The sequence below is a fragment of the Scyliorhinus canicula genome, chromosome 30, assembly GCF_902713615.1.
Source record: "Scyliorhinus canicula chromosome 30, sScyCan1.1, whole genome shotgun sequence".
In the NCBI taxonomy this organism is placed as follows: domain Eukaryota; kingdom Metazoa; phylum Chordata; class Chondrichthyes; order Carcharhiniformes; family Scyliorhinidae; genus Scyliorhinus; species Scyliorhinus canicula.
In genome coordinates, this window is record NC_052175.1 from 12,808,330 (window position 1) to 12,817,222 (window position 8,893).

Sequence of the window (8,893 nt, forward strand, 5' to 3'; positions counted from 1 at the left end):
GTGTGGGAGGTCCCTGGAGCTGTGAAGCAACTGTGCTACCGTGCTGCCAAACTCTCCCATCGAAGGCCATCCCCCTAATCCCCTAACCCACCCATCGAAGCCCATCCCTCTAATCGTCTAACTCTCCCATCGAAGACCATCCCTCTAATCCCCTAACCCACCCATCGAAGCCCATCCCTCTAATCGTCTAACTCTCCCATCGAAGACCATCCCTCTAATCCCCCAACTCTCCCATCGAAGACCATCCCTCTAATCCCCTAACTCTCCCATCGAAGACCATCCCTCTAATCCCCTAACTCCTCCATCGAAGACCATCCCTCTAATCCCCTCCCATTGAAGACCATCCCTCTAATCCCCTAACTCTCCCATCGAAGACTATCCCTCTAATCCCCTCCCATTGAAGACCATCCCTCTAATGCCCTCACTCTCCCATCGAAGACTATCCCTCTAATCCTCTAACTCTCCCATCAAGGGCCATCTCTCGAATCCACTAACTCTCCAATCGAGGGCCATCCCTCTAATCCCCTAACTCTCCCATCGAAGGCCATCCCTCTAATCCCCTAACTCTCTCGTCGAAGACCAACCCTCTAATCCCCCAACTCTCCCATCGAAGACCATCCCTCTAATCCCCCAACTCTCCCATTGAAGACCATCCCTCAAATCCCCTAACTCTCCCATCGCAGACCATCCCTCTAATCCCCCAACTCTCCCATCGAAGACCATTCCTCTAATCACCTAACTCTCCCATCGCAGACCATCCCTCTAATCCCCTCACTCTCCCATCGAAGACCATCCCTCTAACCCCCTAAGACTCCCATCGAAGGCCATCCCTCTAACCCCCTAAGACTCCCATCGAAGGCCATCCCTCTAACCCCCTAAGACTCCCATCGAAGACCAGCCCTCTAATCCCCTAACTCTCCCATCGAAGGCCATCCCTCTAACCCCCTAAGACTCCCATCGAAGACCAGCCCTCTAATCCCCTAACTCTCCCATCGAAGGCCATCCCTCTAACCCCCTAAGACTCCCATCGAAGACCATCGACGGAGCGGGGGTGGAGATTTAATTGAGGCGGCATCCAAAATCATGCAGGGTGGTTTGGGTGGAATAAATAAGGAGAATCAGTTCCGTGGGAGGGTCGGTGAGGAACACAGATTGACGAGAATCGGGGATGATGGTGAGGGTTCATTTCAACCGGTGAGCTGTGATCTGCAAGGCGCTGGAAGCAGATTCAATAGGAACAAGAGGGAACTGGATAAACACTTCAAACCTGGATAGATCTTCCAACGGGCCAGCATAGGCACCAAGGACAGAATGGCCCCCGCCAGGGCTGTGCTACTTTCAGTAAACAGTTGGTGCCTCTGTGCAGCCCGGCCTTGGGAAGGCAGGGAGGGGGGGGTATCCATCACATGAGGTGTCAGGGACCCGTGCGTTTACCTCGAGAGGTGGCAGAGCAAACGAACGAAGGACGATAAAGACGGAAGGGTCTCTCTGACAGCTCACCTCCGCCTGTCTTCACCCTGAGTGGCTTTCACAAGTACCCAGGCGCGGATGCGTGTACCCACGTGCGGATATGTGTGCCCGCGCGGATGTGTGCCCCCGCGCGCAGCCCCAAGAGCAGCTAAACCAAAGCACTGCGCGGGGAGCCAAAAAAAAATTAAAGCAGCCACAGAACAGACGCCCAAACACACAGCCGCTTCTGTCAGAGTCACAACGGCAAAAAAAAACAACACACACACACACACACCGGTGACCTTTTCTCCTGCGACATCTTTCACTCGGTTTCGAAAAAAGAAAATTGAGGGAGAATCCCTACGGGGGCCAGTTTTTGCATACGCCACCAATCGCCTACAAAGTCTGACGAGAAGCTCCCAGCCCCCGAAGCAACCACTGCTCGCTGGCTCCGGCGAGATGGCTGAGGTCATTTCCCCGTTAGCTCTGGCTTGAAGGACGACAAAGGGACAGGCGAGGTTGACAGACACGAAAGGCCCCAGAGGGTGAGGGGGGGGGGGGGTTTAAAAAAAAATAATTCGATCAATGCCGCTAAAAGATTTTAAAAAAAATCACCCAGTCGCATTAGCTGTTGATGGGAGCTTCCTGTGTGCAAATCGAACGCCCCGTTTGACTACACGATAACAGTCACAGCCCTGCAAAAAATAAATAAAGGCGCCAACGTCCTGAGTGCCCGGGTTCGAACCCCGGCCCTGGGTCACTGTCAGCGTGGAGTTTGCACGTTCGCCCCGTGTCTGCGTGGGTTTCGCCCCCACAACCCAAAGATGTGCAGATTACGTGGATTGGCCGCGCTAAATTACCAATTAATTGAAAAAGAAAAATAATTGGCTACTCCGAATTTTTTTTAAAGTGCGTCAACTGTAAAGGGATAGATTTATACAGCCTCAATGCTCGCGGAGTTCTGAGCTAGAAGACCCCAAGCGGCACGGTGGCACAGTGGGTTAGCACTGTCTGTGCGGAGTCTGCACGTTCTCCCCATGTCTGCGTGGGTTTCCTCCGGGTGCTCCGCTTTCCTCCCACAGTCCCAAAGATGTGCAGGTTAGGTGGATTGGCCGTGCTAAATTGCCCTTGGTGTCCAAAAAATGTTAAGTGGGGGTTACTGGGTTACGGGGATAGGGTAGATACGTGGGCTTCAGTAGAGTGCTCTTTCTAAGGGCCGGTGCAGACTCAAAGGGCCGAATGGCCTCCTTCTGTACTGTAAATTCTGTGATTCTATTTAGGTGATTAGAGGGATGGTCTTCGATGGGGGAGTTAAGGGATTAGAGGGATGGTTTTCGATGGGAGAGTTAGGTGGTTCGAGGGATGGTCTTCGATGGGAGAGTTAGGGGATTAGAGGGATGGTCTTCGATGGGAGAGTTGGGGGATTAGAGGGATGGTTTTCGATGGGAGAGTTAGGTGGTTCGAGGGATGGTCTTCGATGGGAGAGTTAGGGGCTTAGAGGGATGGTCTTCGATGGGAGAGTTGGGGGATTCGAGAGATGGCCCTTGATTGGAGAGTTAGGGGATTAGAGGGATGGTCTTCGATGGAAGAGTGAGGGGATTAGAGGGATGGTCTTCGATGGGAGAGTTAGGGGATTAGAGGGATGGTCTTCGATGGGAGAGTTCGGGGATTAGAGGGATGGTCTTCGATGGGAGAGTTAGGGGATTAGAGGGATGGTCTTCGATGGGGGAGTTAGGGGATTAGAGGGATGGGCTTCGATGGGAGAGTTAGGGGATTAGAGGGATGGTTTTAGATGGGAGAGTTAGGGGATTAGAGAGATGGACGGTCTTCGATGGGAGAGTGAGGGGATTAGAGGGATGGACGGTCTTCGATGGGAGAGTTAGGGGATTAGAGGGATGGTCTTCGATGGGAGAGTGAGGGGATTAGAGGGATGGACGGTCTTCGATGGGAGGGTTAGGGGATTAGAGGGATGGTCTTCGATGGGAGAGTTAGGGGATTAGAGGGATGGTCTTCGATGGGAGAGTTAGGGAATTAGAGGGATGGTCTTCGATGGGAGAGTTAGGGGATTAGAGGGATGGTCTTCGATGGGAGAGTTAGGGGATTAGAGGGATGGTCTTCGATGGGAGAGTTAGGGAATTAGAGGGATGGTCTTCGATGGGAGAGTTAGGGAATTAGAAGGATGGTCTTCGATGGGAGAGTGAGGGGATTAGAGGGATGGTCTTCGATGGGAGAGTGAGGGGATTAGAGGGATGGTCTTCGATCCGGCAATGAAGGCAATGTGTTTTGATGGCCAAACGATTTGTTCTTTGTTCAGCCTTCTCTGAAAGAGTTGGCTATATTTTTAAAAAGATTATTAGTGAAGGGCGCTGTGGGTCTGCCAGAATTCCCCCCTCGTGCCCATGCGGGCAGATGTGATGGGAATCTTCCCCTTTCCCATTCCAGTAACCCCCTGGTGGCCACCTGCTGGATTGCGACTGGCAACAGGGGTCGCAATGAACAAACTAATCGCCCACTTGCTTGGGGAAGGGGGAGGATGCATTTTGGGATTTGGCAGGGCCCAGAGAGACATAAACTTGCTGAAACCGGAGATGGTATTTAAGTGGGTGGGTACGTGCGTGTTAACAAGGGATTGGCCCATTGGAGACAGAGAATTGGTGTTTACAAGTCTTGGCAGTGATTCTGGATTGGCACGGCATTACCAGGTATGGTGTGTATAATGAGCCAGCGTTTATGGAGAGGGCTTGCTTCAGTTCAAACACAAGAACAAGTCGGATTGGGTGTTCACCTGATGATGTAATCAGTGTTCAAGATGGCTAGTAAAATTACAAAGAGTAAAACCCAAATGTCAGTGCTTTGACAGGCACAGTATTCTCCTGGCTTAGGATCTCTGGTTGGCCGGTCTCTGCCAAGTTAGATTAAATGTTAAGTAAGTCCGTCCAATAGCGTCTCGTTCCCCGTTTTGTTCCTGTGTTGTTTTTTTTAATGCTTCCTTGAAAATCCTGTTGGTCTGTTTTGGGACAAGGCTTTTTGTGGTTACAAATTGGCTTATATTGGGCAACATCTCGGGAAGCTTGTGTGCGTAGGCGTGTCGGTGTACACCTGAATATGTTACCCGCCCGCGTGTGTGTGTACCTGTGTCTGTGTGTGTGTATTCCTGTGTGTGTGTATTCCTGTGTGTGTGTGTATTCCTGTGTGTGTGTGTATACCTGTGTGTGTGTGTATTCCTGTGTGTGTGTGTGTATACCTGTGTGTGCGTGTATACCTGTGTGTGCGTGTATACCTGTGTGTGCGTGTATATCTGTGTGTGTGTATACCTGTGTGTGCGTGTATATACCTGTGTGTGTGTGTATACCTGTGTGTGTGTATACCTGTGTGTGTGTATACCTGTGCGTGTATACCTGTGTGTGGGTGTATACCTGTGTGTGTGTGTGTGTATACCTGTGTGTGCGTGTATATACCTGTGTGTGTGTGTATACCTGTGTGTGTGTGTATACCTGTGTGTGTGTGTATACCTGTGTGTGTGTATTCCTGAGTGTGTGTATTCCTGTGTGTGTGTGTGTGTGTGTATTCCTGTGTGTGTGTATTCCTGTGTGTGTGTGTATACCTGTGTGTGTGTGTGTATACCTGTGTGTGTGTGTATACCTGTGTGTGTGTGTGTGTGTATACCTGTGTGTGTGTGTACCTGTGTGTGTGTGTACCTGTGTGTACCTGTGTGTGTGTGTACCTGTGTGTGTGTGTACCTGTGTGTGTGTGTACCCGTGTGTGTGTATTCCTGTGTGTGTGTATTCCTGTGTGTGTGTATTCCTGTGTGTGTGTGTGTATACCTGTGTGTGTGTGTGTATACCTGTGTGTGTGTGTACCTGTGTGTGTGTGTACCTGTGTGTGTGTGTGTATACCTGTGTGTGTGTGTGTGTATACCTGTGTGTGTGTGTGTATACCTGTGTGTACCTGTGTGTGTGTGTACCCGTGTGTGTGTGTGTACCCGTGTGTGTGTGTGTACCCGTGTGTGTGTGTATACCCGTGTGTGTGTGTGTATATATACCTGTGTATGTGTACCTGTGTGTGTGCGTGTGTGTGTATATACCTGTGTGTGCGTATACCTGTGCGCGTGTGCGCGTGTGTGTGTGTGTGTGTGTGTGTGTGTGTGTATATGTACCTGTGCGCGCGCGTGTGTGTGTGTGTGTATATGTACCTGTGTCTGTGTGTGTGGACCAGTGTGTGTGTGTGTGTATATGTACCTGTGTCTGTGTGTGTGGACCAGTGTGTGTGTGTGTGTATATGTACCTGTGTCTGTGTGTGTGGACCAGTGTGTGTGTGTGTGTATATGTACCTGTGTCTGTGTGTGTGGACCAGTGTGTGTGTGTGTGTATATGTACCTGTGTCTGTGTGTGTGGACCAGTGTGTGTGTGTGTGTATATGTACCTGTGTCTGTGTGTGTGGACCAGTGTGTGTGTGTGTGTGTATATGTACCTGTGTCTGTGTGTGTGGACCAGTGTGTGTGTGTGTGTGTGTGTATATGTACCTGTGTCTGTGTGTGTGGACCAGTGTGTGTGTGTGTGTATATGTACCTGTGTCTGTGTGTGTGGACCAGTGTGTGTGTGTGTGTATATGTACCTGTGTCTGTGTGTGTGGACCAGTGTGTGTGTGTGTGTATATGTACCTGTGTCTGTGTGTGTGGACCAGTGTGTGTGTGTGTGTGTGTATATGTACCTGTGTCTGTGTGTGTGGACCAGTGTGTGTGTGTGTGTGTGTGTATATGTACCTGTGTCTGTGTGTGTGGACCAGTGTGTGTGTGTGTGTGTGTATATGTACCTGTGTCTGTGTGTGTGGACCAGTGTGTGTGTGTGTGTGTGTATATGTACCTGTGTCTGTGTGTGTGGACCAGTGTGTGTGTGTGTGTGTGTATATGTACCTGTGTCTGTGTGTGTGGACCAGTGTGTGTGGTGTGTGTATATGTACCTGTGTCTGTGTGTGTGGACCAGTGTGTGGTGTGTGTGTATATGTACCTGTGTCTGTGTGTGTGGACCAGTGTGTGTGTGTGTGTATATGTACCTGTGTCTGTGTGTGTGGACCAGTGTGTGTGTGTGTGTGTATATGTACCTGTGTCTGTGTGTGTGGACCAGTGTGTGTGTGTGTGTGTGTATATGTACCTGTGTCTGTGTGTGTGGACCAGTGTGTGTGTGTGTGTGTGTATATGTACCTGTGTCTGTGTGTGTGGACCAGTGTGTGTGTGTGTGTGTGTATATGTACCTGTGTCTGTGTGTGTGGACCAGTGTGTGTGTGTGTGTATATGTACCTGTGTCTGTGTGTGTGGACCAGTGTGTGTGTGTGTGTATATGTACCTGTGTCTGTGTGTGTGGACCAGTGTGTGTGTGTGTGTGTGTATATGTACCTGTGTCTGTGTGTGTGGACCAGTGTGTGTGTGTGTGTGTGTATATGTACCTGTGTCTGTGTGTGTGGACCAGTGTGTGTGTGTGTGTGTGTATATGTACCTGTGTCTGTGTGTGTGGACCAGTGTGTGTGTGTGTGTACGTGTACCTGTGTCTGTGTGTGTGGACCAGTGTGTGTGTGTGTGTACGTGTACCTGTGTGTGCGCCGCCTGTGCCCCTGCAGTGCAGCGCTGCCTCGACACTGGCCCTCCGGCAGCGCGGCGCTCCCTCGACACTGGCCCCCCCGGCGGTGCGGCGCTCCCTCGACACCGGCCCCCCGGCGGTGCGGCGCTCCCTCGACACCGGCCCTCCAGCGGTGCGGCGCTCCCTCGACACCGGCCCCCCGGCAGCGCGGCGCGCCCTCGACACCGACCCTCTGGCGGCGCTCCCTCGCCACCAGCACCGAGTGTGCCGGCCTACGTTTGTGCGCAAGTCTCGAAGCGGGGGCTGCCAGCCACGGCACTGTGGCTGTGAGAATGCGACCCACTCGCTCAGCATCCCGGGGAACGTCCCGCGGAATTCCGCCCCCAAAACCGCTGACACTTGAGATTCCCACTCCAGATTGGGAAGCTTAATTCTAACTCTGTGCCCGACACTGATCACCCGGCTCCTTTAGATTAAGACTTTCTCACCAGGATTTTGTTCCTGGTGGGCGTGTCTGTTCTCAGGCGGTGTCTGCTTTTTCAGTTGCTGGGTCGCCGTGTGGAGGGTGGTGTATTTGGTGTCCCAGTCCCTGGAATCAACCCAAGCTCCAGCCACCTGGAAAATACCCCAAATTCCATGGCGGGTCGCCAGAGCATTAACCTGGGTCTCTTTAAATGCCCACTCTGCCTCCGCCGCCTCTCTTATTGGGGGTGAAGTGCTCCTGAGGCGACCAGAGGGGTTGGGGGGAAGTGGAGCCCTGTCCCGACGGATGAGCGAAAGCCGGGCAAGAAAGCGTCCGGTGGCTCCTGTGCGTCCGCCCGAAGCGCTTGCTCCCGGTCACTGCGAGGACATGGCCAACCGAAGCTTTTCGCCTCGCACCCACCAGACCCAAGAACGGTGGACTTCAAAGGGGAGCGACAACTTATAACCGGGCGAGGGAAGGGCCTTGGTCGGGTTGGCGACTCTGGCGATGGGTTGGGGAATAGGCCACTTTCCCCAGGACTGCTGTTTTTAAAAAAAAAAAACGGCATCTGAGGCGGTACAGGGGAGCGTTTGTTGAAAAGTGGTCACAGGTGGAATGCGGGGCAAAGACAACGGGAGCCAATTGGCGCGCGGCAGACCCCCACAAACGCAGAGGCGGTAACGACTGGACGTCTGTGATTTTTTTTTTCCTCTTTGGCGACGTTGGTCGAGGGGCCAATGTCGGCCCCCGGACACCAGGGAGTAATTCCCCTTGTCGCTCTTCTCCTCGATAGGAGCCTCGGTTTAACCTTTCACCTTGAAAGGCGCAAGCGTGCAGCACAGTCCCTCGGGTGGATTCCGAAAGGATATTTCCGTTGGCAGAGCCTCGAAACGGGGGGGGGGAGGGGGGGGGCGGTCCAGCTCGGCGCACGCGGTAGGCCATTTTGGGACCAGAGGCGGAATTTCTTCACTCGGAGGATCCCTTCGCGGAGTCGACCCCAGCTTGACGACGGTTGCTCGGCATTCGAGGTGTCAAGGTGACGCCGGGGCGGACGGGCGCTGAGGTGAAAGGTCAGCCGTGACCTGCCCGGCGGGCGGACCTGATTGGCCGACCGTCTCTCTGTCTGTCTCCTGCGTTCAGGGCCCCCTTGTGAAGCAGGCCGCAGTGCGGATCCTCCAGTATGGTCTCGGAGTGGAACGAAAACACAAGACAAGCTGCGTGAACTTGATTGTGTCCCTCAAAACCTGGACTGTTATTGTTTACGGGGTTGGGTTTGAGGGGGGGGGGGGGGAGAGGCCCTTTGGTCGTCATGTCTCCGCCGGCCATCAAGCACCTGTCTGTTCTCATCCGATTTTCCAGCACTTAGTCTGTAGCCCAACCTGTTCAGGTGCTTGTCTGAATGCTTTGT